General features: G+C 38.8%; 1 long non-coding RNA gene across 1 annotated transcript; it reads left to right on the plus strand.

Moving 5' to 3' along the window:
* The first annotated feature begins 8,377 nt into the window (after positions 1-8,377).
* On the plus strand, positions 8,378-12,696 carry LOC134173668 (uncharacterized). The gene is made up of 3 exons (XR_009968347.1): positions 8,378-8,632; positions 10,693-10,762; positions 12,163-12,696. It is a non-coding gene; the product is annotated as an uncharacterized LOC134173668 (long non-coding RNA).
* Positions 12,697-27,347: the final 14,651 nt, after the last annotated feature.

A 27,347-nucleotide genomic window follows, 5' to 3' on the forward strand; every position in this document is an offset into this window, starting at 1 on the left:
GTTGTTGTTGTTGTTTGTTTTTGTGTTTTTTTTGTGTTTTTTTTTTTGTGTGTGTGTGTGTGTTTTGGTGGGGGTTGGGTTGTTTTTTTGTTTTTTGTTTTTTTTTTTGTTTGAGTTGTTTTTGTTTGGTTAGTTGGTTTTGTTTTTTCCCACATTATCAATACATGCCTGCCTGCAAAGCATGTCCTTTTTTATTGCCTTTTCCTCTTTACTAATCTTAGCATTAGATTATGATTTGGTCAGGGTCCTATTTAGATAGTTTTGGGATTGCCAACATGGTGTGTTCTGATATTCAGATCTCATAATCCAATTTTGAAATTAAAGAGCTTGGGGCAAAAACACTCACACAACTGAAATGCATGTTTTTGAGCACTGAGACAGTGTTTTCTTAAGAAAAATATACCAAATCTCCTCTTTCTCTTCCCAATTAATATAGAAAATGTCAGGCAAAGAATCTTCTGTTTTAATTTGTGCTCCATATGAGCACAATAGATAGCGGAAATGCAAGCCGGACTGATTTCAGGAAAGGTATCCGAATTCCAGCTGAATGAAGAAAATATGCAGAACAGCAACTGATTTATAGTGCCTCATTTGTTGTCTTAACAGAATGATGTTCTCTGTATTCCCAACAATAAAAGCATTAGCAAGGAAGAAAGAAGTTGGTTCTCCCCACCCCCAAAGGTTTTTCTCCCCTCTGTCCAAGTCATTATTTTAAGTTTCTCAGTATTAAATATAAAGGTTCATCAACTCACATCTTTACAGCTCTGTCTTTCCGTATACAGAACCCTGTCTGCCTGTTTCCTCTATTGCACTATTTTGTTTGTACTACTGTAATCATTTTGCTGGCCCAGATCTGTGTGGGTGTGCTGGCAGCTTTACAACAAAGTTACATGGGAACTGAGTTAAGGTTGAATATTTATTAGAAGAAGCCATCTGGCGTCAGGCTGTCTGTACAGGGGGGCTTATTTCTTTAGTAGTCTCTCCTTTTTCTTTCTAGCTCTTCCTCCCTCTCTCTCCATTTCTCATTTACATGCCGCATATATGTGAAAAGTGGAACACACATCTTGACATATTGATTTGATTCTTGATATTTATAGCAATTAACCCCACTCATGTGATTACCCCTGTCCCCTTGCCCCATACCTCTCTCTCCCCCTCTCTTCCCTTGGAGGGGGATGCTCTGGGGCTGGTTCCTGCAGTGGCAGCCTCACAGATGCTGCAGGGCTCCTGCTGCAGACCCTTCCTGCTCACGCCACTTCCCATAGGCTCCAGGCAACTATAGCTTTGCTTAAATAACCCTCTTCTGCTCCTTCCACACTTTCCCTCCTCCAGCTCATGAGCTCATAAAAGAGTGCTGCTCTCCGAAAACTCCCGACTCACCATATTAAACAAACTATCCAGCAGAAGGGTGTCCGTGCTATTTCACCATTTGTATGACATAGCCAGGCTTCAAAGTACAGCACTAAATTGCCAAAAGATGTTTACTTTACTAGCTTAAGAGCTCCTCATAATTCAATTGTTCTCTCTCCCACAGTAGAAACACACATGCATCCTGAGAGCTGTGCTCTTGTGAGCTCCCACTAGTTATTTACCCACAGGGTTTCCTCCGTTGTATTTTGCAGGGTGGTTGCCTCCCCCTCTCCCTCAGGGCTTTTGGCTCAAGGTAATTTATTTTTTTTTCTGGGGTGCTCAACTGCAAAGACCTTGAAAGATACAGCTGTCTGGCTGCTTTATTTTTTTTTTTTTCCCTGTGATAGACATTTAGTGGTTTTTCCAAAAGAATTTATTTTCCCTTCTTTTTAACATGCATGAAGTTGGACATCCAACATTGACTGTCACCTTGGGAAACCTTGACCTAGTTTTCCTAGCAGGCCAGGAAAGCTGATGCAGTCTAGCTGGCAGCCTTTTCCCACTGTTCTTGACTTTTTAAAGTTAATATTCTGACCTAGAGGCCTTGCATAACCTCCTTGTTCATCGGTGTGGTGGTTTTGGTGGTGATGCCAGGTGGGAGAAGGGGAGCATTGGGTAGCAGAGATTCTTTCCACCAAGAGAAACAATGAGTCACTACTGTCCTGTGATTATTCCCTGGCCTTTTTGCAAAAGGATGCCTGCTGAGATGAAAGGATAGTCCTTTCTCTATTACTTATGCTGGGGGTTAGCAGCTACCAAACTTCAGCAAAGCATAACATGGGCAGGTTTTGAGCAGCATAAAGTACGGAATGGGACCTATGAGACATGGTATCTTGAAGGACACAGACTGGGAGAGATGGTGATTCCCAGCTTAAGCCTCCCAGTACTTTTCCAGGAAGTGCTGCACCACGATACCACTGGTCGGATGATTGGCTACATGTTATCTCCTCCCCCAGGTAGTATCTCTTGGCTTGTCATGTCTTTTTGTATTCTTAATCTGTGAAAGAAAAAATAAGGATTTTTCCATGCAGTATACTGGGATGGCTGAATAACTGTGCTGCTTGTGAGAAAAGGAGGCTATTCAGTGTGGGGGAACAGTGCAAGGAGGAGTATGTTGTTTTGAGGGGTGGGTGATAAAGGAGGCTGGAAAGCCGTAGCTTCTGAGCTGATCTTCTTTTCTATGTTTAAATGAAAAAAAGTTTTTTGTTCATCTTAACTACTCCATAGTTAGTCTTGCATCCACAGTATAGAGAAGGGAAAGATAAGTCTTCTGGTGAGTGTTAGTTATCTTAGCCCCTGACTCTCTAGCAAAATGGGAGAGGAAGGTGAATCACGTAGGGTTTGTTTTACTTGCACAGTGAAGTGAGCTGGGCCTGGATCTGAAGCCTAATGGAACTTTCGTTGCCCAGCAGACTGGAAGAGTTGTGCTTAAGTCACTGGGAAAGAGACACTGACTGAGACAATCTTACTCTGTCGTTTGGCAAGATGCTTAAGTAGCTTAGTCTTACTTGTAAAAACATAATGGTAATTACCTTCTAAAAGTACTGTGAATTAAAGATTGCTATTGGTAGTAAAATTCTCTGAGATGCTCCGAAGAAATGTTGTGTCAAGGTGTACAGCTGAGTCTCCCTTCTCATACCTAGATGTCTGGCAGCTATGCTTTTTCACTGGTACAAAATCTGTTTTACGTATGAAAGAACAGGCTGAACTGCTAGTTACTGGTCTGAACAAAATAGTTTTGAATGGTTTTGAATTCAGTTTTGCTTTAAAGTTTTGCTGCACTTACCGACTTTGCACGTTCTCTGAACAGGCAGTGTACTCCAGTGAAGTATGCCAGTTCTTGCCCTGGGTTGGCATTACACAGACCAGACCTGATAATGCCAGAGCAACGCAGTAATGAGACAGCAGCTTCTGATGAGGATGAGAAAGCAGCCATGAGACAGGATGAGCATTCAGGATGGAGCAGGACATGGAAGAACACAGGTGCCAGATGAGTATGTTAAGCAGTGAGTACTGTCACCAGTCACCAATTAAAATAACCATAAATAACTGGACATTCCTCACTGAAATAACTGGTAATAGCATGAGCACTGCATTACCTTTTAGCAGAACTCTACAAAGGAGCCATGGCCTCTGCAACATGTTGATCCGATCTGGAAAAGGGACAGGGAAAAGCCTGTTCCTATCTCCTTTCCCAGACCACATCATCTCATTATGTTACTTTTTGTGGTGGCCCTCCTGGGGATCTTTTCCTACCTTTAAATCCCAAGCAGCACTTCAGCAATCCCTTTTCTGGTGTCCCCCTCCCCCTCTATTAGCACAGATGCTCCCAGAGCATCTAGTTTCTGACTGATTTTGGAGGTAACTCATGAAGCTGGCAGCCTCACCTTCCAGATCCCCTGTCCTATTAAAATACTAAATTTGGTCCACTGTGCTTCAGGCATGTATTGGGAGCTCCTCCAGAGCAGGGGTAAGGGGAGCTAGAAATGCAAACCAAGAAAGCAGGACTGTGTAAGGTCCTCTGCTTGTGTCCTTGGGGAAGCCCTCTTAGTCCTTTGCTTAAAAAAATTACAATCAGGAAACTACAGGGCAGCTAATCTAATGCGTAACCACAAGGTAAGGAAGTGTGTGTTTTAATGTGTGCCTTCAAGCTGAAAAGTAGTTTGTTTTTCAGTGCCAGAAGTGAGTAAATACTTTAAAGTTGTCTGCTCTCATCTTTCCAGGAAGTCATTATAAAGTTTAAGTTCAGCCTTTTTTCTGTTTGATAATTGCAATCAAATTTACCTGTAGCCAAATTGTTTACATTAGCTTGTTTTTTTTTAAACATGCAAGCATAAAAGTTCTGGTGTGTATTTGAATAAAAAATACAAGTTCAATAATAATAACAAAGTAAAATACAGACTTCAAAATATGAATCCAAGCACTGTGATTTATCTTGGAAGAGGAGACGAGTAACTGGATTGTAGTAGAAACACGTGGCCCCTGTGTTGGAGCAAACTCATCCTCCCAGCCCAACAGTTATTCAGAGAAAGAGCCAAGTGACACAGTTTAAATAACAACTATGCTAAAATTCTCTTTGGTTTAGCATTTTGCAAAAGGAGGTTGAGGTTATGACAAAAATGCATGCACTTTTAATTTTAAAGTATGCCATATATTGATATCAAATATAGTATTTACAGTACCTGTATTCTTTTCTAGTGAATATTCTTTACAGCAGTGAAACATCTTTAGGACCCTAAAATTAAACTTCTTGGCTCTCAGCGAGTTCACTCGTTTTGCAGGCTTGGACCACACAACTTTTTAGCTTCTTTAATTTTTTTTCTCTTTTTTTCTTTTTTTTTTTTTTTAGTTGGGGAGTGGGAAGGATATTTTATGTGGGTTTTGTTGTGTTTTTTAGGGGTTCTTTAGACTTTTTGTTTTGTTTTGTTTTGTTTAGTTGTGGTGGTGTGTGTTTTGAGTCTATGTTATCTGCTTTAATATTCAGCCACTATTCACAATAGCTGCCTCTAACACTTGCCCCAAGACTTCAGCATGCACTTAGGGAAAAAAACGTTGTGCATCAGGCATGTGCTTGTGCTACTGATGGGGCTGCACACATATGTGCACACACTGAGGGTCTATCTGCCTTCTTGTCCTTTGTGGCTATGAGCAGGGGATGTTTTCGTCTGGGAGGGGGGTTTAATAGACATTTTCCAGTATTACCAGAACAGGCATGCTACAGATAAGATGCTTGTATTAGAGGGATTTATCCTGCTTCCTCGGTTACTCAGAGAAACCAGCCGCTCGAATCGGGCTGCATCAGATCCAGACACTGCTTATGAAATAGCATATGGTTTAAAACCCCAGCTCTTCCCTCTACTGCTCACTCAGTCAAACAAAATATTTTTTATTGTTGTTTCTTGACTTTTTCTTTTCAGACACAATTCCTCTAGGCTATTGTTATTTCAACAAAAGAGGGGGAGGATAGGCTCAGCTTGTTACTCTGTGGCTTTCTCGTGAGGAATTAAGAAATACTCTAACAGTTTAATAATGATAATCTCCAAATAGTTCATAACAGCATTAAGGGTAATTAATGACATTTGAACAGTAAGGATACTTAATCCCTAGGGAAATTTTATATCCACAATTTTATTTACCTCTGAAGTTGTTTTAAAGCTAAAGGAAAAAAAATCTGTTTTTAAAATGGTTTCATATTTGCACTGTTTCAGATTTTATCTTCATTTATTCTAAGTAAATAAAAATAATATGAGGTTTTGCTAATAATAAAAACTGTATTTCACATTAGATTTACCATTAGGTTAAAAATAAAGAGGAATTTGTATGTTTCTTCTGGAATTAAGATTTTCTGAAAATTATAAATCACCAGTGATGCTCTGGTTTACAAAGAAGGATAACTTCTTCTAAAAGACTGACATGTTTACATTTTAAAAAATTTTTGATAGCTTTTAGAGGCATTAAAAGAACTTAAATAATTTTGATGATAAATGTTATGTACTGTAGCCTTTATGTTTTAGTAGCATTTTTTTTCTTCACATAGCTGACCTCACTAAGACTTTTAAAAATGCTATTGCATCCTTTTACGTTTTCACAATTTTACAATGAAAGGAAAAATAACTCCTCTGGTAGTTTTCAAGATAATACTTGAACTAGCCTGATTCAGATGTTTAGGTTTCAAAAGTCAACAGAAGGAAAAGGGTTTAGTTGGCCTTGGGTTTCAAGAATAAATAAGGATAACACCTGATTCAAGGCAGGAAGCTTTAGTCGGGGTAAATATACTGAGAGAACCAGTGTGTCGATCCAGTTTAGCATTTGAATGCAGCCTCTGTTCTTTTGGTTATGCTCTTGAGCCTGTTTCTACTTTTGGCTTTTACATTCCACAGAACTTCTGTAAAATCAGCAGGGACAGTGCTAATAAATTTATAATGTTGTTTTGTATTTCTGAACATAGTACCTCAGTAATTAAGTGAAATATTTATGATGAATATAAAACAATGCAAATTCATTTGTTTGCCTGAAAGCTAGCTTGTTATTTATTTAGATTTATCTTTGAATGATTCTTTAAATTGAATCACAGTATGAATGAGAGTGATATTTAAAGCAGAGAAAATTTGCTATAGTGTACTGATGCATTGCACTCTATTATCTAGTGTTAAAGCTATTCAGATGATTAAAAAAAACCCAGAAAAGAAAAAAACACCCTTCTTTAGCATTTTTCTTGTAGAAATTCCACAAGTTAGATCATTTCCCAACAGCTGAAATCTTTAATAAACTTTATGCTTTGTTATAGCTTGCTGTACATGCACAGACTGGGTCTTGAATTATAGCACAGGTAGGAGTAGGTTCAGCATAATGTGATCTAATTTTTGCCTCAGTTGGCTGTATTTTAATTCAAGGGCAACTACTTCCAGTTGTTTAGGATTTTTTTTTTATTTACTATATTCAATCCTTTAACCAGTTCTAATCCAATTAATGTAGTGACGAAACAAAATGCTTGTGCAAAGTGTCACTTTGCTGATGATTATGAGCTATATGGTTTACTTCATTTGGTCTTTTTTTCTCCTTCCCTAAGTAAATTTTTTTTTTCCAAAAATAACTTCCTTTGCAAAATATTTTACTATTGCTTTCCTCATCTTGCTCTTTGACAGTCATCATTTTTATGTCATGACTAAGGAATACTTATCTTAATGTAAAAAAAAAGGAAAACTTTTTTTTTAGTTTAGTTTAAAAAGGATATTTTATTTCAAAGCTGCTATGTGATAAAGTGTTGCACATCCACTAATAAGAGTAGTTATAGTATTTAATCTGACTTGGATGGACTGCTAACGTGCTGAAAAATTTTTGAGACTCATAGGTGGGAAGATCCCCCAAGATTTTGGAAAACTTTGGCAGTGTATGGGATGCACATATCTTCTGTTTCTTGTTTGGTCTTGGTTTTTACAAAACAAACCCGAGCAATCAGAGGTGACCACCTCTTACATGAGTTGAAAAATTATACCTCCCATAAGATTCTGTCTTACCCAGGTATTGGTTATAGACTCAACAGTACTTGGGGAAATGATAGCCATTACTTGGAAGCTTTATTTGATGAAGCATACTATTCCTATGCTTTGTCATCATTTTATGTTTATTTTGAAGCATACAAATGGATTTTAAAAATAGCTTTGCTTCAATACGTGAAGACATCTAGGTTGCTATATTCAGACAGAGAGAGGGAGTTCCTGGATGTTAGCAAAAGTGAGACTGAGTTTCTACCTTATGGTGTCTTATGTTGCCACCAAATGTGCTGCCACCAGAGCACAAGTACTGTGATACATGAGCAGCTGGGGACGCAGGAATGAGCTGTGTATGACAGGGCTGATCTGCACTGTGTTCAGCTCAAGGTGAAGGTAGGCACTTGCAAGGATTTGCTGGTAGACATTTCTAGTTGTTTGTTGGCTTCCCAATAGCTCAAGAGGGAGACAAAAGGAAGACACTTGGGCCCTTTCCAGAAGAAAACGTGAGACCTGGTTACTGGGGATATGAAGAAGACTGAGGAACACAAAGAATTTTTACCTTGACCTTCACCAGCAAGTGCTTCAGCCACACTGCCCAAGTCACAGAAGGCAAAGGCAGGGACTAGGAGAATGAAGAACTGCCCACTGTAGGAGAAGATCACATTCAATACCATCTAAGAAACCAGAAGGTCACAAGTCCATGGGACCTGACAAGGGGTATCCATGGCTCCTGAGGGAACTGGCAGATAAAGCGGCCAAGCCACTGTCTATCATATGAGAAGTCATGGAAGCCATGTGAAGTTCCCACTTACTAGACAAGGGGAAGCATAACCTCCATTTTTAAAAAAAGGAAAAAAGGAACACCTGAGGAGCTACAAGCCAGTTGGTCTTACCTGAGCAAGATCATGGAGCAGATCCTCCTGGAAACTATGCTAAGGCAAATGGACAATGAGGAGATTGAGAACCTCCATGGCTTCACTAAGGGCAAATCATGCCTGACAAATTTGGCGAATTTACAGGTTTCAGCACTGGTGAATGAGGGAAGAGCAACTGACATAATCTACCTGGACTTGTACAAAACATTTGAGATTGTCAGCTATGGCATTCTTATCTTTAAAAGGGAGACACATGGATTTGACAGATGGACAACTCGATAGGTGAGGAATTGACTGGTTAGTCACACTCAAATAATTGTGGTCAACAACTTGATGTCCAAGTGGAGATCAGTGGTAAATGGTGGTCCTCACGGGGTTGTGCTGGGACTGGTGCTGTTTAACATATTTGTTGGTGACATGGGCAGTGGGATTGAGCATTGTTGGCCTCAGCAACTTAGCTGACAACACCAAGCTGGTGGTGCAGTCGACACACTGGAGGGAATTGATGTCATCCAGAGTGACCTTGACACGCTTGAGAGGTGAGCCTGTGTGAACCTGGTGAAGCTCACAAGGCCAAATACAAGGTCCTGCCCATAGGTTGAGGTAGTCTCAAGCACAAACACAGGCTGGGTGGAGAATGGATTGAGAGCAAACCTGAGGAAAAGGATTTGTGGGGGTTGTTTGACAAGAAGCTCAACATGACCCAGCAACGTGTGCTTGCAGCCCAGAAAAACAACTGTATCCTGGGCTGCATCAGAAGAAGCATGACTAGCAGGTTAAGAGAGGGGAATCTCTCCTTCTGCTCTGCTCTAGTGAGACCCCATCTGCAGTATTGTGTTCAGCAATGGGCCTCCAATGTAAGAAGGACATGGACCTGTTGGAGTGACTCCAGAGGGCCACAAGGATGATCAGGGGACTGGAGCACCTCCTGTATGAAGATAGGCTGAGAAAGTTGGGGCTGTTCAGCCTGGAGAAGGCTGCGTGGAGTCCTCATAGCAGCCTTCCTGTATCTGAAGGGGGCCTATAGGGATGCTGGGGAGGGACTCTTCGTTAGGGACTGTAGTGATAGGACAAGGGATAACGGGTTCAAACTTAAACAGGGGAAGTTTAGATTGGATATAAGGAAGAAATTCTTTCCTGTTAGGGTGGTGAGGCGCTGGAATGTGTTGCCCAGGGAGGTTGTGAATGCTCCATCCCTGGCAGTGTTCAAGACCAGGTTGGACGAAGCCTTGGGAGATATAGTTTAGTGTGAGGTGTCCCTGCCTATGGCAGGGGAGTTGGAACTAGATGATCTAAAGGTCCTTTCCAACCTCAACTATTCTGTGATTCTATGATTCTAAGACAGGCTGAGGGAGTTGGGCTTGTTCAGCCTGGAGAAGAGAAGGCTCCATGGAGACCTTTTCAGTACCTTTCAACGGGGGCCTACAAGAGAGCTGGAGAGGGAATTTGTATATGAGAATGTAGGATCAAACAAGAGATAGTGGCTTTAAAATGGGAGAGGGTAAATTTAGGTTAGACAAAAGGAAGAAGTTTTTCCCTGTGAGAGTGGTAGGACGCTGGCACAAGTTGCCCAGAGAAGCTGTTGCTGCTCAGCCTCTGGCAGTGTTCAAGGCCAGATTGGATGGGACTTTGAGCATCCTGGTCTAATGGAAGGTGTCCTTGCCTATGGCTGGGGGTTGGAACTGGATGGTCTTTCAGGGCTTTCTAGCCCAAACCATTCAATCATTCTGGGAGCATTAGAAAAGAGTTCTGAAATACTAAGTCAAAGATGTGCTGTGCTGGCCAGGAGCAGAACAAGGAGTTTTCAATGGTTCTACTGACATCTTTAAGAGAGACACTTGGACCTTAATTTTTCTCATTCAGAGAAAAGAAGCAGCTTAGAATTAGCAGAATGACTGCTATATTTGTTTATATTTTGTCAGTGAATACATTTTGTTTCTATACCTCATGCCTTATCGATAATTTTATCTATTAATATATGCATCACACGTGGACTATCAATGACATTAACTCTAAAATTTAAAAAGGTAAATTTTCAATAAATCGACCATGCCTCCTGCTTACTTTCTCTGGGGTCTTAGGAAATTATTTGAAGCATGCCAGAAGCATAGAGGAGGGCTCAGGAAGTTTGGTTGGCTTGAAATGTGCTACTGTGTGTTGCTATAAGAATGCTGTTTGGAGTCTCTTGCTGCCACATATATTTTTTGGAAACATAAATCAGGCACTTCAGTTTGATGTTGTAGTAGAGCTGCAAAGCCAAAGAGTAGACCTCCATTGTCAGAAATATTAAGCACAGGGAAAAGAAAATGAATGCTGTGCTATATGCTTTATTACTGCAGAAGTTTCACTTGTGATTTTGCCTTAGTTAAAATGCAGACATGTTGGGCAATCTCTGTCCCTTCTCCTGTTCCTAGGTCAAAAGGTCCTCCTGGACATTACTTCTTTTCAGGCTTTCTGAGGAAGAAGATGAAGCTGTTGACTTCAGTAAGTACAGTGATGCTTATCTTTTCCTTCAAAATTGAAGGGAATTTTGAGCTCTCCTAATTTTTTAAAATATACAAATGGATTCCCTATGTGGAGATATTTAAATAAATGTATGTAGTACATTCATAATGAAGAATAATCAAACATTCTCAATCTCTCATTTACTTTTGATTAGAGAAAGAAAAAAAAGGTATTTTTTAGCAAGTCTCATTATTTGAGGGCCACCTCAAGGATTCAGAGCCCTGAGCTAACAGTGCCACAGAGGCAACAGGGTGTTCTGTGGAAGGGCATGACAGGGGAAGTCCTGTGATGTTCTCAATCCAGTTTCAGAAGGGAAACTAAAAAAGCCTTCTTTAAAGAGATGTTTTGGTTAATGTTATGTTTCCTGATATTCCCAGATTACATGTACAGTAGAGTCAAAAGAGTATTCAAAAATCTCAAAATAGAACTCACGATAATCAAAATAGGACTCCAGTAGTACAAATAGCATTCAAATCAGGGTGCAGAAATAGCCTGTGCTCAGCTCACCACTGTTCCCCTGCTGAACCCAGCAGTGGTGGGACTGTGATAGCAGCAAGGCTGCAGCCCTCTCTGTCTACCCTTAGTGCCATGCTGCTCCTCTGAGCTCTCCAGTCTTTCTCCAGATCATAAGCTTGCTGTGGCAGCCACAGCTATGGTTAGACTTCCTAACTGTTTTGTCAATATAAATAGTAATACTTTTATGTTGGGTCTGAGTAGTCATATCATGTTTTTGGCCTTGGCTTACTGATGTAATTTTAGAGAATTAGTTGGAAAAGGCCCATGAAAAGTTGAAAGTGCATGTATTCTGAGGAAAAAAAAAAAAAGGAATTAAAAATATAGTTGTTTACACTTATGATCTGAAACACGTTATGACCTCAGAAGAGTTATCACTATTGAACCCTGCAGTATGTTTTTTCAGAAAGGGATTAGTGGTTCTTTCTCCTCCCAGTGCTAACCCACCCTCCTCCCCAACCCCTCCCCCCACAAAAAAAAAGCACCTCACAAAAAACCACCACCACCAAAAAAAAAAAAAACAACCCAAACCCCAACCAGAAACCAAACCCACGTTAACGTTGTTAGCAGTGTAATTGCCTCAGTCCTAAAATGTATTTCTCTGCTGCGGTTGGCAGTGCTGGGGAAATAGCTGGCTAAGTGATTCTTGGATTTTAAACCACAAAAGGCTGATCATGAGTCCAATATTCACTTTCCAGACTTGGGAGGAACATGATTTTGACCTCAGAAAAGGCACAATGCTTGTACTCATTAACATCCTCATAGGTATTTTTTTCTTTAAGGGAGGCTCCATAGAAATACCATAGTGTGCCTGTCATATTGACTCCTTTTATCTCTCCGTTTTTTGTTTTTTTTTGCATTTGCAGGTCATGGCCTTAAACTGGTAGCCTTCCAGAACAGGTCCTGGGTCTGCCCATGATAAAATATAATATACGTGATGGAGAACAAACCCCAACTTTGCTCCAATAAACATATAGTATTTTCTGACTTTGTAGAGATGTTAATTATTAGGAACCTATGGTATACAAGGTAGTTTCTGATTAGGAAAAGAGAATTTACAATGACTGGAGCGTTCAATTTTTGGGTGGTTGGTAGGCTTTAATATGCACATGCCTTTATTGGATGCTGTAAAGTGGGCAGTGAGCCCATCTGGCTGCAGGGATAAGGCAGGTCAAATGGGCTCTCTGAAGCACATAAGTATGGATCAAACCCACCAGGATTTAATGGAGAATGAGAGGTCACATTTTGGGGAGGGTCCTGGGGGAACAAGTAAGACCTGAGGAAACATGCAATATACTAAAAAATCCAACACTGTTATGCAAGAAAACAAGTCCAAATGGTACCATAGTTACGCAGAAATTGATATTACAGTTTGTGAGACACTTCTGATAGACCAGAAGACAAAACCAACACAAGTGATAGACTACATCTAGGTCTACTAGTGAAGTAGTGAAGTGGTGATAATGAAGAATGGTGAAGAAGTAAAAATGAGAAAAACTCAGAATCCAAATTTTAACTAAAAATTCAAATGCAGGTATTTCACTGCTCTTATTGGCTTTCCGAAATACACTTGTACTAACAGAGTTTTATCTCCATACATTTCAGTGGAGATCAGATACCATGTCAGTAGCAAAAAATTTGCTTTAATTATGAAATGAATATAACTTGTAGTAGAAATTGAAGTAGTTTAGGTCTCAATCTTGCAAAGAGTTTTATGCTTGTGTTTAATTACTTCTAATGTCTCTAAGTAGTCCCATGATGAATCCTATTGAAGAAAATGGTTCTGCTCAACTAGGGTACAGATAAGCATATGAATGTGTCTTTGCAGGGTTAAGGTTTGGTTTACAATTGTACAAATTCATTTTCACTAGAGATCTCAAAACAAGAAACTTGAATTCAGAGTTAAAAATACATTTTGTTTTCACTATTTTATTGCTCCAGTTTCTAAGAAAAAGACTAGATATATTAACCTGTTGCATCATATACTAAGCCATACACAGTGCTTGCTTCTGTGCATAAGAAATGTTTAAAACCTTCATTATTTCTGCCAGCCCGATTTCCACCCTTGCCTAGCCTGTCATTCACACCAACTGAAGTATTTCCACTATCCCTCAGAGAAAAGCAAAGCCAATTAATCAGACTAGCCACCTGTTTATGTAGTTTAGATCACCTAATCAAAGAACAAGTGCGTTACAGTGATGGAACATTCAGTTCAGATAGCAAATAACACATATCAAATATTGAGAGGAACAGTGTCTCGGCGTTTTGAGAGCGAGTAATCCCTGTTTATAAGTTGACTTATAAATGGCCAAATATTCTGAATTTTAGATCATACAATGTATTTGCTGTAACTTAATAATTTTCTAAATAAAAAAACAAATGAGGCGAGATATTTGTCCCATTAAGAATGTGTAAGTGAAAGTCTGCAAATAATTAGATATCTAGGATATGTTAAACTGATAAACATTTTAAATTACTTAAATATTAATAAAGAGCACTAAAGAGGTTTTTTTCAACTAAGACATTATTTTCTGATGAAAATGAGAAAAATTCTGTATCAGTGAAAAATTGATATGAACTGATGCTGAAAAATCCATGAAGTAAAGTTCCAATTCATAAAATAAGATTTCTTTTACTGACAAACATCTATACTTAAAAGACACAGGCACATACCTATTATAATCACTCTTGAAATTTTGAATTTGTATTACAAATTTTCTTAAAACTTAGGTTATCAAGGTGACTTCTTCCACTAGGAGTACTGGGATTACAAACACAAGGTTGAGAAGCATTGTTGTGGGTGTGTGTCCTTATATATATGTATGCAAGCATTACAACAGATTAAGAACAACACATCCCCTGCCTGGTCCTCTGTCTGTGTTTGCTCTGTTCTGAAGTAAGCAGAGATATTAACTTGCTTACATCTAAAAAATACATTCAATTCCTATTTTGATGCACAATGAAGTCTGGAGAAAGTTTTATTTTAAGTGAGAAATCAACTCCATCTTCCTTTCTTCTCTGCATCTTGCCAGTAGCATTTTATTAACCACCAATGTTGATAATTTTTGACTACTTATTTTTCTTCCCTTTCTCCCAGTAGAAGCATGTCAACCAGATCCATGGGAGTTGTTCAAAATGAACCTTTTCAAATATTAACATATTTCATTCAGAATGAAATAGCTTCCTTAGTGCCTGGCCTACTTTTACCCAACTGGTGAAAAGCCAGGGCTACAAAGAAGTTTGAAGAAGTCAATGTCTTCTAGCAGTCTTCCTGTGCTGACCATGGTTTCATTGTGACTCTCCTGATGAACCTGCCCTGGTCTTCTCTCTGGTCAAGAAAATAAATTTCCTTGCAAAACTTTAGGCCTGCTGCTGCACTTGCTGCCAAACTATGAAGACTTCCTTGGGTTTTTATGAGATATTACTAACCATAATGCAACATAGTATGGTAATGGAGAAGAAACGTGTTTCTGTATGTGCTGCAGTGGGTATTGCAGGTGCAATATCCCCTTCCTGTCATGTTTTGCTTTGTTTTTTGTTTGGTTGTTTGGATTTTTTTTATTTGTTTGTTTCTTTGTCTTTTTTTTACCAGGAACTTCCCAGCATAGGTGAAGAAGCGGCTGGTGTCTTCCCCACCTGAAAACAAAACATTAGGGGAACAGAATGCACATTTGCTAGTGATGCTCAAGGTAATGTGAAATTGCAAATATTGATAAGAAAGACGATGACCTATATTAGTAGCAGGTGAAGTCATAGAGACAAAGGTCATATCATCAGCTTTGGTTAAGATATTTGGGTGAAGCTGGCTGATTGGAAGAGGTGATACTCCAGTGGTGAGATTGATGCTTGGCAAGGGAAGATGGAAGACATGAAAATCGGTCCCCTGGTGAGGTGAGTTGCTTGTGAGCAGAATGAAAATCAGGAATACTTTCTGCAGGGAAATTAGGTTGATTTAAAGGAAAATGTGGGGAGACAAAAAGCCTGGAAACCACTGGGCTATGAAGACCGGAATAGAAGGGGAATGAGAAGCTTTGAGTGAGAAGGCTATAATGTAAAATAACAGGGTTAGTACCATCAGATCTCACAAGACTTTGTGTTTAACTAGGTGCATCAAACACGGTGCCTTCTCCAGCACTTCATGTGCTCCTTTCTTCCCTCACTTGGTATTTAGCCTTTGCTTGTAGTGGTGAATCAGATAGGTCACCCTAGTGCATTGCTTCAGCTTGCCTTGCACTCAGCAGGGCACCAAATTCATGGCTGGTCCTTGCCCTGTGACTCCCAGTTCCTCTTTCCTTTTGCACAGCAAGTTTTCTCTGATCTGAATGTCTTCAGCTGTTGTCCTCCATGTAGGAGGCCCTTGTGTTTGGCAGCTGCTGCTGGATCAGGCCCATGCAACTGTTACCACAGCTCTTCTTCTCCAGCTTATCTCCAGGTTATCAGAGTCTGAGGATGAAATCAAAGATCTTTGATCCCAATGAAGCTACACTGCATGTGACAAAAGCATCAGCAGCTGGAAGGCAGAGGGACCAGGACAAGTTTCATCAAGAAAGGACTAGTAGAGAAAGAAATTGCTGCACTGTTGGTTCCAAGAGAAAAACACTCTCTTAAAAAAAAAAAAGTACAAAAAAAAAAAGAAAAAAGCAAAAATCCCCACAAAACCTAAACACACACACACACACACACAAAATATTGTGGTTGATTTATTTTTCTATTATGGGCTTCTCCTTTTAGCTTGTTCATAGAGAAGAGCCGTTCTCTGAGGTACTATTTATCTTTTCTAGAAACTTTCCTCCCCCAAGAAACTTGCATCAGTGGAAAGAACAAAAGTTGGGCCTGTGTTTGGAGGAGAAATCTAAAAATGCAATTGAGAAGCTGTATTCAAGACTGCCTGCAATGATTAACTCTTCGGGGGTGTAACCACTTAGCATAAATTGTTGAGAAATGCTTCTTCTTCAAAGACAGGGACTTCAGAAGAGCTGTAATGGTCATTTTAAAATAGTAATTTTAAAAGTTTCTCCAATAGCAGCATTTCTCCCAAATTCTGTTAAGGGAGTGTTTTGAGAATTAAAAAAAAAAAGGGATTATTCACAATCAGATTATTATTTTTTTTCTTATTTTGCATGGGTGTCATCAGGAAGATAGGGGATGATAAGAGCAGCTGGGGACAGGATGGGTGCAAGAGTCATGAAGGACAAAGTCAAATCAAGAGCTTGCAGGGTGTAGGAAGCTTTTGCATCCATGAAGGCATGGCTGCTGATTCAAGCCCTTGCCTGTGTGCACACCCAAAAAATACACGTGTTGATAGAAAACAGATTTAAAAGGTAATCGTGAAATTGCTTTAGAGCTCTGGATGTGTTTGGAAGTTTGTGACTGGTTGTCAGTGATGTCATAACCATATTTATTATAGCTCATAAATGGATGGGTCTGACTGTTTTCCTTATTTTAATGTATAAATTACAGTTTATAATGGCAATAAAACACTCCAGGCTGTGCATTTCAGGGTGATTATTGCATTTCTCAGGTGGTTAAAGTTACTCTAACTGCTTTTCAGCTCAGATTTCAATAGTATTTACCCACTGTTTGAGCCATTTTTACTTGTATTTTTATGTACAAACCTCAAATTAAAGTGTTTTATTGCTTTTTAATTAAAATGTTGAAGTGTAAAGAAGGAATGGTCACAGGCAGATAGTCACGGTAGTAGGTGTTTTGATGTGAAAGGAGAATGTATAAGAAGGTAGATGGGCAGTGAGATGTGCAGTGACTGTCACTCTGTTTGGGTATTTCACAGGTACCCACTACTAGTTCCAGTAAATGCATGGTTGAATAGAAATATTTGTGAGCCAAAGGAGCTGGTGTCTACCTCATAAAATCTAGAACTGAAAAATTATGGACTAAATGGCTGAAAACCCTTAATTAAGTGCTCAACATCAATGTGCCCTCTTGGTTGAGGCTGATATTTGCCATGCAGAGCCTGTGATGCCTCAGCTCATGGCGCTCCTGCGTTCTAAGAGGGGGGAAAACAATTCTCTGGTCTTCTGTGCTCTGACTCTGAGACACTGACCACCTCACACATGGCTGATTGTACAGGGTAGTCTCCAAGTCCAGTGGCAATGGTGGGCTTTTAATAGCATGTAGTTATTCCAGAAGAAAAAAATTCTTGGGTACATGATTGAGTTACTTCACCAGTTTGGCCCATGTGCAGGGTGAAAGGTCTGCTCATTGAAATCCTCTTGGATGATGTCATGTCTAAGTCTTGCTTGCTAAATCAAAGCACCAAAGTCCTTGTGTTACATGTATTCATTGAGTGGGGGAAGCTATGTCTGTGCTAGGAGAAAGGTAGTCCGATGGAGAGATAGGGCTGCTCCCTGTTGCTGTTGAACTTACGTATCCACAACTACATCATTCCTTCACACCTTTCTTGACATCACGTTGCTAGTGAGACAACACCAAGTCCTCGATCAACCCGCTGGTGAAGTATGCTCTTTCTGGAGTTGTTTACCACCCTGGGTACCAGTGAGTCCCTCTCCTAGCTTGCTCCTACAAGCTTCTGAGAGGGCATTGAAGATGAATAGCACAGCAGGACAGTGTCCACGAGACTCCTGATTCTTCCTAAGGCCCAATGCTGGCATTTTGGGTGTCTTGTTTGCACTCATATACCCCTTCCATGGTAGGTGTGGGATTGGATAGCTGTACACACATGCCAACCTCTTTAACTAAGATCATCTTTATAGGAACTAGTATCAAAGACCTCTGGCTCAGATATTCTAGGTGCCATTTAAGATAAATTAAAACAGAAAATCTTGCCCCTAAGAGGTAAGGGTAATAAGTATTATAAGCTTCCTAGAGGAAAGTTAAACTGGGGGGGGGGGGTTTGAGTCTTTCACTAAGGAGGAAAGAAACACACACCTAACCAAAACTAACCAAAACCCAACTGGTCAGAGTGTCTAATTTTATAGAAAATATGTACATAAAATAATCTTTTCAAAGCAGTTTTTTTTTTCCATTGTTTCCCCCATCTTTGTTTCTATTTCTCTTGTGCAAAATATCCCTATTGCATACCTCCCCTTTCTTCCCATACAAGAAGGGAAGAAACGCTTAATGGGAAGCAAAGCACATTAGGAATATTAAGGAAAAAATGCAGTATATACACTATGAAATGAAATGCATCTTTTGTGAATAAATCCCCCCAGAAATCTTATATTTCCAGACATCCACTCACATACCTTCATGTAACAACTTATACATTCGTAAAACATTCATTGAAAGCAGCTCTGCAGTTTTATAGAAAACAACATGCCAGGGATGCAAGAATCTTGCCAGTTCTGTGAAAAATGACACCAATTAAAGCTTAAATTGCTTGTTTTCTCATAAGGTACATATTTTCATAACTTTGAAATCAAATAATTGCTGCTTTTATATTAAATACAATAAAACAAAAAGGATGCTAGTTTAGAGGAACTGCTACAAGCATTTTAATATAATTTTCCCACCATTTAAAGTCACAAAATATGGAAAACAAGTCAAGTATGCAAAGTTCCAAGGAGATAGAGAAACTCCTTCAGATTATTACATCATTTGTCTTTTGTGTCAGGAAATGTGTATGTGATTTCATTGTTTGATTAAATGCCAGAAAAGGGCATATTGCTAACTGATCTAACTGATTACAGATTTTATTCATCTGAAAAAGTATTTGTTCCTACTTTGACATTAGAAGGCAATATTTTTTTAATGGTCCAAACAAGCATTTTCAAAAAAATATAATCCTAACTTCCCAGGCTTGTTTTTTATTTTGCATTAACAATGCACTGTACTAAAATTTCCCATACTGAAACACAGTCCCTAGTGGTTTTCAAGCTATAAACTGAGTAAACAGTCCCTTTCTTATTGAGCGTCTTTGTGAATGCATGTTGTTTCTGGAATACATCATATTCATTTGCAGAAACCTTGTGTATGGATCCTTAACACTTTTTTTTTTCCCCCTCTTTTTTCTGAGGTACCTAAAATAATAGCTTTTTAGACAGTGTTACAGTCATATAACTTGTTGGGAAAAGCACACTATGGCTTGCAGTCTGAGTTAAACATGTGTCGTGGGTAAGTTTCATTTAAAATACCTATCTCTACTAATTATTCAATATTCTAATGCTATGCTGCTATACTGTCTCTGAATTATGTGAGCATGTTTTTGGCAATACTGCACTGACTAGAATATAAGAAAATCAACTAAAAATATTTCCATACTGAATTCCCTTTTTTTGTGTGTGTATATAAAGGTGGCATTTGTGACATTTTTTGGACTCTTGCCATATCAGGGTTGACAAACTTAGCTTTGCACGCTGAAGAATCTTTTATAAAAATACATAAATAATTCGAGGAGAAACACAAAGCTTCATCTGGGGACTTCAAGGTCATTTACCATTGGCCTGGCCTCCATTAACCTCCACAGGAAATCTTTCAGGATCCTTATTTTATCCTGAGTGGGTGTTCCCAAACTATCAGTCTCCCTTCCCTTCCCCCCACTCCCCCCCCCCCACCTTTTTCTTTTTCTTCACCAAAATAGAGAGGCAGTAGACACATTTTCCTTTAAAAGACATGAATTTCATCCGATGGAATATTTAAAAAATATTTAAAAGTCATGGAGAAATTTGCAAAGATAAGGGTGATATTTTAAATTGTTCTGTTAACAGAACACTGCCTAAGTTTGGAAGAAGGAAAAAGAAGATTTGAAAACTTAGAAAGTGATTAATAGTAAGATATTAAAAGACAGCTAAGCGTTCTCAGTCACTAGGGAAAATAAACTGATATGGTATAATGAGATCCCTACAGTCTTGTGATCAATCCAAAGTAACAAGAACGTAATACCAATGGGTTAACTAATTATATTTAAAAAGTCTCTCAGTAGTTTGAATCATGACCAGTGTGAATACTGAAGATAACATGATCTATTATTAACCCATTAGTACTACATTTTTGGTGTGCTTTAGCAATGAAGAGCTCTATTTGGAGTAAACTGTATGAAATCTGTGTTTTTTTAATAAAGTGGGTAAATTTTTTGTTGGGGAGGGAGAATGTATTTTATTTATGGTGTCATTTTAAACTCAAGTTACAACGTCTTAGATTTAAGAGACAGGCCAGTAACGCAGGCAAGGGTGTCTCCTGCAAGGAGACAGAGATTAATGCCATGTGTACTGATGATTCTCCACCACAACTTAGGACTCTGGTGGCGCCATGACGCCCATTTTTTATGGTGGTTTGCCAAGAGAAAATTACTTAAACCAATTGTGAATGCATTCCTGTTATACTTTTACACAACCACATTTATGTACATAAATAATATAATGAGTATTTTTTAAAATGATCCCTCATTCTGGATTCACCTACTTTGCATAAAATGTCAAGCGCAGGAAGGAGAGAAGTGTTTTTTTTTTTTTTTTTTTGTGTTGGAGTTTTTTGTTGTTTTTTCTTGGGAGGGGGTTGTTTTGTTTTTTTTCAGGGTTTGGTTGGGTTTTTTTTAGAAAGAGAGGTTTTCACATGGGAATGCATTCCCCCCCCCACCTCCTCTTTCTATGACAACTGACCACAATTGAAGTAAACTCTTGTTAAAGTACTGTAATGTGAGAATTTTCTTCAGCTGGAGGGTGTTTTATTCCCTAAATTGAAAGCTGTTCTACTATACTGCATAAAAGGTGGACTTGATTATTAGGTTAGATATCTTTGTCAGGTAAAAACTGGTAGAGGGAGAGCTTGAAGGCTCTCAAAATCACAATAACCTATTAAGACTTCACAGGTCTAAGGCTAAGAATGGCTGAAATGTTCTGAGCTGAGCAGGCAATGTCTTTGTATTAAGCAGAGTTTCCATCAGGCAAGAAGAGTATTTTAAAATGTTTTGCCTAACTTTACAACTGCTTTTATCAATCTGTGTATGAGTGTAGGTATTTATGCAACATTCATCTTTTTGGTTTCAAAATTTTTCAGCGGAGACACTTTTTTTTTAATCTATGAAGAAGGGCTTCGTGAAGTTGTAGGGTGTTGTTTTTGTGAGGCTGCTGTAGGTCAATATAGCAAGATTTGTGTCTTTTAGAAATGCTAGTATTCTAATAATTGCTATATTTTTAGGAGATAATGTCTTTTTGCTATCTAAGCCACTTAGTCTATCTGCATGAGTTTGATTCTTGGTCATGTTATTATTTGAAGGCAATTCTCAAGTGTAAGTGTGCTCATGCTGGGTGATGGAGCCCACCGAGCTGGTCTGCTCCTCTGAAGGTCTCTAAAACTTGAAATGAAGTATTTAGCTTTATATTTAATGGAAAGAGGATGTAAGGGTGATGGTCCTGGGAGCCACTCCTGCTTCTGGTTTTCTGTACTCCAAAAGATTTGTGTTTCTTTCTTATTTAGTTGTTTTTTACTGCAACTATGAGAACCATGGTAATCACGCCTGAAGATTTTGACTGGCATAGACATATGTTTAAATATCAATCTGGCTGGAGTGGATAGAGATATTGCTGTAGCTGGGATGGAATAATACGCATATGTATATGAGGGCTTTGTCCAAAGCCAAAAAGAACATTGCCCCTTAGTCCCGAGGCATGGACAGTTCTTCCTGATCTGACATGTGGAGTGGAGGGATTTAATAAAAAATCTTTAGTGAGAGTTATAGTTTTTGCAAACAGTTATGTCAATGAGTTTCTGAAGAGGTTATTGGATACTGTCTTGCAGCTATTGCGACAAATAGTTTTCATGAAACTTGTAAAAAGAAGCTGATCTAACCATATTGCTATTTTTATAGTATTCATGGTAAAGAGATGTTTAGGAAGCAGGCCTCTCCATGCAAAACAGGTGGTCTCCAGTATAGTTTTATGTGTTATTTAACATAATATTTTGGTTTGGAAATTAGAGATTGAGATGAAATTATTACCTATAGTATTTCAAAAGTAATTTCCTCTTCATGTGCAATTAAGATCAATGTTTACATATAAATTCAATGTCATAATAACATAACTTTTTACTGCTACAAGTGGTTCCTGCAGTTTATATATCCAGTTGTATCAATACTGGCTGTTATACTGGTGCAAATTACATGGGGTGGTCTCAGCAACACACTTTCTCTGGAAGTTGGAGAAATCTGGCAAAAGTGAAAGAGAATGGCTAGAAGATTAAACAGTTTGGCAACCAAGGCAGAAGAGGAGGTCTGCTGGCAACTGAAGGGGATTTATTTGCATTGGAAATAAAGAGGGTCTAGCAGTATGGAAGGGCAGAGAAAAGGCTTTGGAAAAGAGATGGAAGGGCTAAGTACACAGGACAGAAAGGTCAACAGGAAGATTGGCAGGAGAGCAAAAGAGTTTGCCTCCAGAGAGAAGCAGAAAGGGATGACTTCTTAAAATAGAAAGTCCAAGGAGTATCATCAAAGGATTCAGCTGTGGGAAACCTGTCTAGCTAAAGAGGCAGCAAGCCTAAGATGTTTATTATTTTTAATTTTTTGGAATGCTGCAAGACTCAAATCAGTCAATTTAATTGGAAAAAAAACCCTAACAACAACAAAAAAAACCCAAAACTGAAACAAAACCAAACAAAAACCAAACCACAAACCAAACAAAAAGCCACCAAACCATGTTTAGCTTCAGACTAACAAATTTGCCTTTCAAATTTTCTTCAGAAAATTCTGGTGCAGTTCAGAAGGTCCCAAACTGGAACCTAGGGTCTTATCATTTCTGGGTCATAAACTGTCCAGCTGTAAGAGACGCAGATGAAAATGGAAGTACTGGGGTACTTTGCAGGCATATGGAGCCTTGTAATAAGGAAAAGCTACACTTTGAATTACAAAATATTAAGTTTTAGCCCAATCTACATCACTGGGTGAAATTTTCAGACTTATTCAAAACTCAAGATCTCTTACAGTCACCTATCATATCAGTATTTATGTTAGCTTCCAAAGTCAGGATTTGCTGTTAAAATTTACACCAACAAGTAATGTTTGTTACTTTTTATGAGTGCATGAGATAATACAGCATATATCAACTACTGTTTTTGGAGAAATGTTGACTTGTGGCATAATTATGCTTGACAGCTTGATTATTAACTTTTTTGTTACTTCTATAGAATTGGATTCTGTCAGGTTTGACTTTCAGTTTTTGACTGTCAAGTGTACAGAGAGGACACAAGTATGATAAAGTAAAGGCTGGGTGTTTATGGGAGTTACTCCCCCTGCCACTGTGAAACGTTGTACCGTGGGTCTGTCTCTCGGCAAGAGGGAACTAAAAACCATGTAGCTAATGCACAAAATATTTGTTTTATACCTGTCATAGTACCACTGTAGTCCCATAAAAATTTGATACTACATTTTTTGTCTATTGTACATTTTTAATAAATAATTTTACCAAAATACATATTTAAGTCTTGAGCTCTGTATTGAGAGGTTTGACATTTCAACACTGGTACTCAAGCAGGAAAATAAATTCAAAATGTCCTTTAAGGGAACTTCTATTTACTGATGATTCCTTGCTATTCCAAAGTAAGTCCTGGGTGCTGGGCTGACAGTGATCAGTATTTCAGAGGAAGACAGAAGCCAAATACTTTGATGAATCTAACTTTACAGAGCAAATGTTAATACTAGAGACTGGCATGTGTTTGCGTTTCTAACAGCTAGATATGAATTCTGTTGTAGAAAAATAATTCTACCTAGATTGTTTCCAGTGTCATCAAAGCCCACATTTGCTTAATTTATCTAGGATTTCTAGTTAACCATGAAGTTTTTCATGCCTGTCAGCCACCTCTGTGCCCACTGGAAGTGATGCCCTGTAGCTAAAACATCCATGGCATGAAGAGTTACCTGAATGTGCCCTGCAAAGAGAGCCAGTTACCTTGCTACACCAACATAGATTTTCATCAAGAAACTGTGACGTTTAACATGAGTGTATTTAGCACAGATGACAAATGTAAGCATTCATTATTTCTCCTGCAAGGAGCCGGGCTTTCAGAGAGGGCTCTAGGAAAGCAGTGGGAATCGAACAATACTGTCATATTCAGCTGATACAGCTGTTTATTGTACTGCCTCTCCTGTGTGCTTGAACCATTGCCATATATGATTTAAGTGTGTTTGGTGGGTGCAAGAGTCATGCTGGGCAGTCTCTGCTGGAACCAGTGATTGAAGAGGGCATCAGTCTTATTTTCTAGTTAGCAAACTCATGCAAGGCAAAAAATAAGGAAATTAAAAGCTAACACTTAAAATGGGCAGCCTGACACATAATGGAGATGGGGCATTGAGCCTCGGTATGTCAGGAACATAATTTTAACACAACAAGACACATGTAACCAGGCATGACACATTGGATTGCTGACATGCTAACCAATACATCTGAAACAAATGCTGTTTGCTGAAAATCATATAGATTCCCCTTGCCCTGAAAGAATTTCAGTTTACAAGAATTCATGATTAACAGGATTTTTAGAATATTTACAACTTTCTGAAGAGTGAGCTTTTTTTAAGAACAAAAAAAGTTAAATGGAACACACACATTGCCTTTGAAATGTAGCCATAATAAGGTCATATATTTAGGTGTTACATATTAAAATATCGATTTTTAAAAAACATAAAATCCTTGCTTACAATAAATACAATGCAAGTCTTAACCTTTATTATAAAAATATTTCAGTGTGCCACAGTAAAGGGTCATTAACATTGCTAAACTGGAGAATTTGATCATTAGAGGAAGATACTGCATTTTGTTTTTAATAAGGCAGTGATTTATACAGAAACTTATTAAGAAGCAAGATGTGGTTCATTTCTGCTCTCTGACACGCTTAAAAGATGTTGAAAATTAAGAAATTGATCCTGTAGATCACTGAATTGATATGAAGAAATGTCGATAAACAAAGTGAAACAAAGTGCTCGCTCCGACACTGGCCTTTACCTTGCACATAAATAAATATGCAGCACATGATGGTGGAGCATTTCTGATCCAGCCATTTCAATTTCGTATACAGGATGGGAGGCCAAGAATATTATTTTTTCTTTTTTTTCTTTTTTTTTTAATTCATTCTTGACAAAAATGGTTGAGCATTTTTCTGTGAAGTGGAGAAAACCTTATCTGAAGGTGAGGTCCCACACTGGGATATTTTTCTGTGCGGTGTCTGTAAGCGGCTGCCTTTGCGTCATCTTGTACTTATGTGCACAGTCAGGTTGCCTGTGTGTAGCCAGCCTGTGCAGGGATATCTGGACAACTGTGAACACATGGTAAAGCAAAGGGGAGAGGGCCCGCAGATACAAAGCCTATCTACAGCAAAGAAATGGTGTCTATCGGCCACTGGCTCTTTAGTTCCTCATAGTGAGGGCTGGAGTTTATGATTCTCTTCGGTGGAGAAAGTATTGGAAATTCAACCATACAGTTACAAAATGAGTTCATGTGAATTACTTTATCTGCCCTAATAACTTAATTAATTTAAATAACCCAAGGTGCACTGTGTCTCTTTTAATGAAGTAGTTCAAGTAGAAAGTGTGTGCTGGGGTAGTCTTGACTCCCATCAGCATCTCCAGGGCTTGCAGAGCCATTCCCTAAGACAGTGACAAGAGATACGGTGTCCCTGCAAGCATGACACAGATCACTTGCATGGGATGTAGGTGTGCCTGCATGGCTGGGACTTCCTGACATGCACACTGCTGAGGTCTTTGGGTTGAAGGACCAACTTGCTTGGGGTGGCAGTAGCAGAGCCAAGGGCCCCAGTGGAAGAGAGAGGTGTGCCACATGGTAATTAAAGTTACTGCTGGAAAGGGAGAGGAGTTCCCAGGGAGAAAAACTTGCCTCCATGTAAGTCCCTTTATGTGTGCAATTCTGTGCACAGTGTGAAGAATATGCATTGTTGTATGTTACCCAAGAAAATTTCAGGAAGGGGTGGGGAGAAATTTCCTTTGCCAGAATAATCCTGTAACACATGCAGTACTTCTTAATGTGGGTGAATTTGGGATTCTTTTTTTTTTTTTAGGTACTGAATGTTTTTCATTATTTTAATTGGGAAAGGCCTGATAAAAGACAATATACATTCCCTTGTCAAAGAACATGTTAAAGCTTTTTTATGCATATGTGAAACCTAGTTATATGTCACTTTATATGATTTTCTTTTTTAAATTTTATTAGCTGGATTTTAGTGCTCTTTAAAGTAAAAGTGATAACAACCAGGTGCATTATAGGACAGATGACACAACCCTGCCGACACACCTATGTGACTAATTCCCACATTTCCAGTCTCTGCCATTAGTGCAGGATCAGGCCGCTGCTTTGTGCTGTCGATATGTTGAAGGCTTTCCAACAGACACCACCCACCTGATTTTGAGATCTTAAGCTTTGTTTCATTCCTCTAAAGTGAAATGATGATTAAAAACAAACCCAAAACATTTCTCCTCGCAGATTTTACATTTTTGTTCACATGATTTTTCTCTAATACTCTTTAGTTTTGATGAGAATTAAAATTAAAAAGTAAACCAACGAAACCCTGCTCTTCACCTGCTTTCTGACTCAGTGTATTGAAACCTTATCATGGCTGTTCAAATAACATCTGGAGGGAATGACAGTTTGTCTCTTAAACAATCAACAATATACTTATTTATGAGGATAATGAGAGGCATAAAGTACATCCCATGCAGCCACTGCTGCTTGTACCTGCACAAGTCAGTTAATGTTTAAAGATTTTTAAATTTTCTATGACTAGTTTCGGGGGTTTTGTTGTGTTTTTTTTTAACACCCCAACATAGTGAAGCAAAGTCTTTTGCAACCTGAGTTTAAAAAAAACAAAAGCTTTATATTCTTCAAGCCTTTGATCCCATCTCTTAGTCGTGGGAAAAAGAAGTCATCTTCCATGAACTGTGAGTAGGAAGCTGTGAGGGAATCGGCAGATGAGTATGAATGTTAGGCCTTGTTTATCCTGGGGATTAAGTCATTTGTGGTCAGTAACCAGTGCAGCTGGGCTGCTGCAGGCTCCCGGTTCACATCAGATGACATCGCTGGAGTGAAAACCGTAGACATGCTCGGCTGTTGGAATGGGTAATTTTTTTCCCTGGCCGTGT

The sequence above is a fragment of the Pezoporus occidentalis genome, unplaced genomic scaffold (assembly GCF_034315485.1).
Source record: "Pezoporus occidentalis ecotype Australia unplaced genomic scaffold, CSIRO_AGI_Poc_V1 ctg54, whole genome shotgun sequence".
Lineage (NCBI taxonomy): Eukaryota > Metazoa > Chordata > Aves > Psittaciformes > Psittacidae > Pezoporus > Pezoporus occidentalis.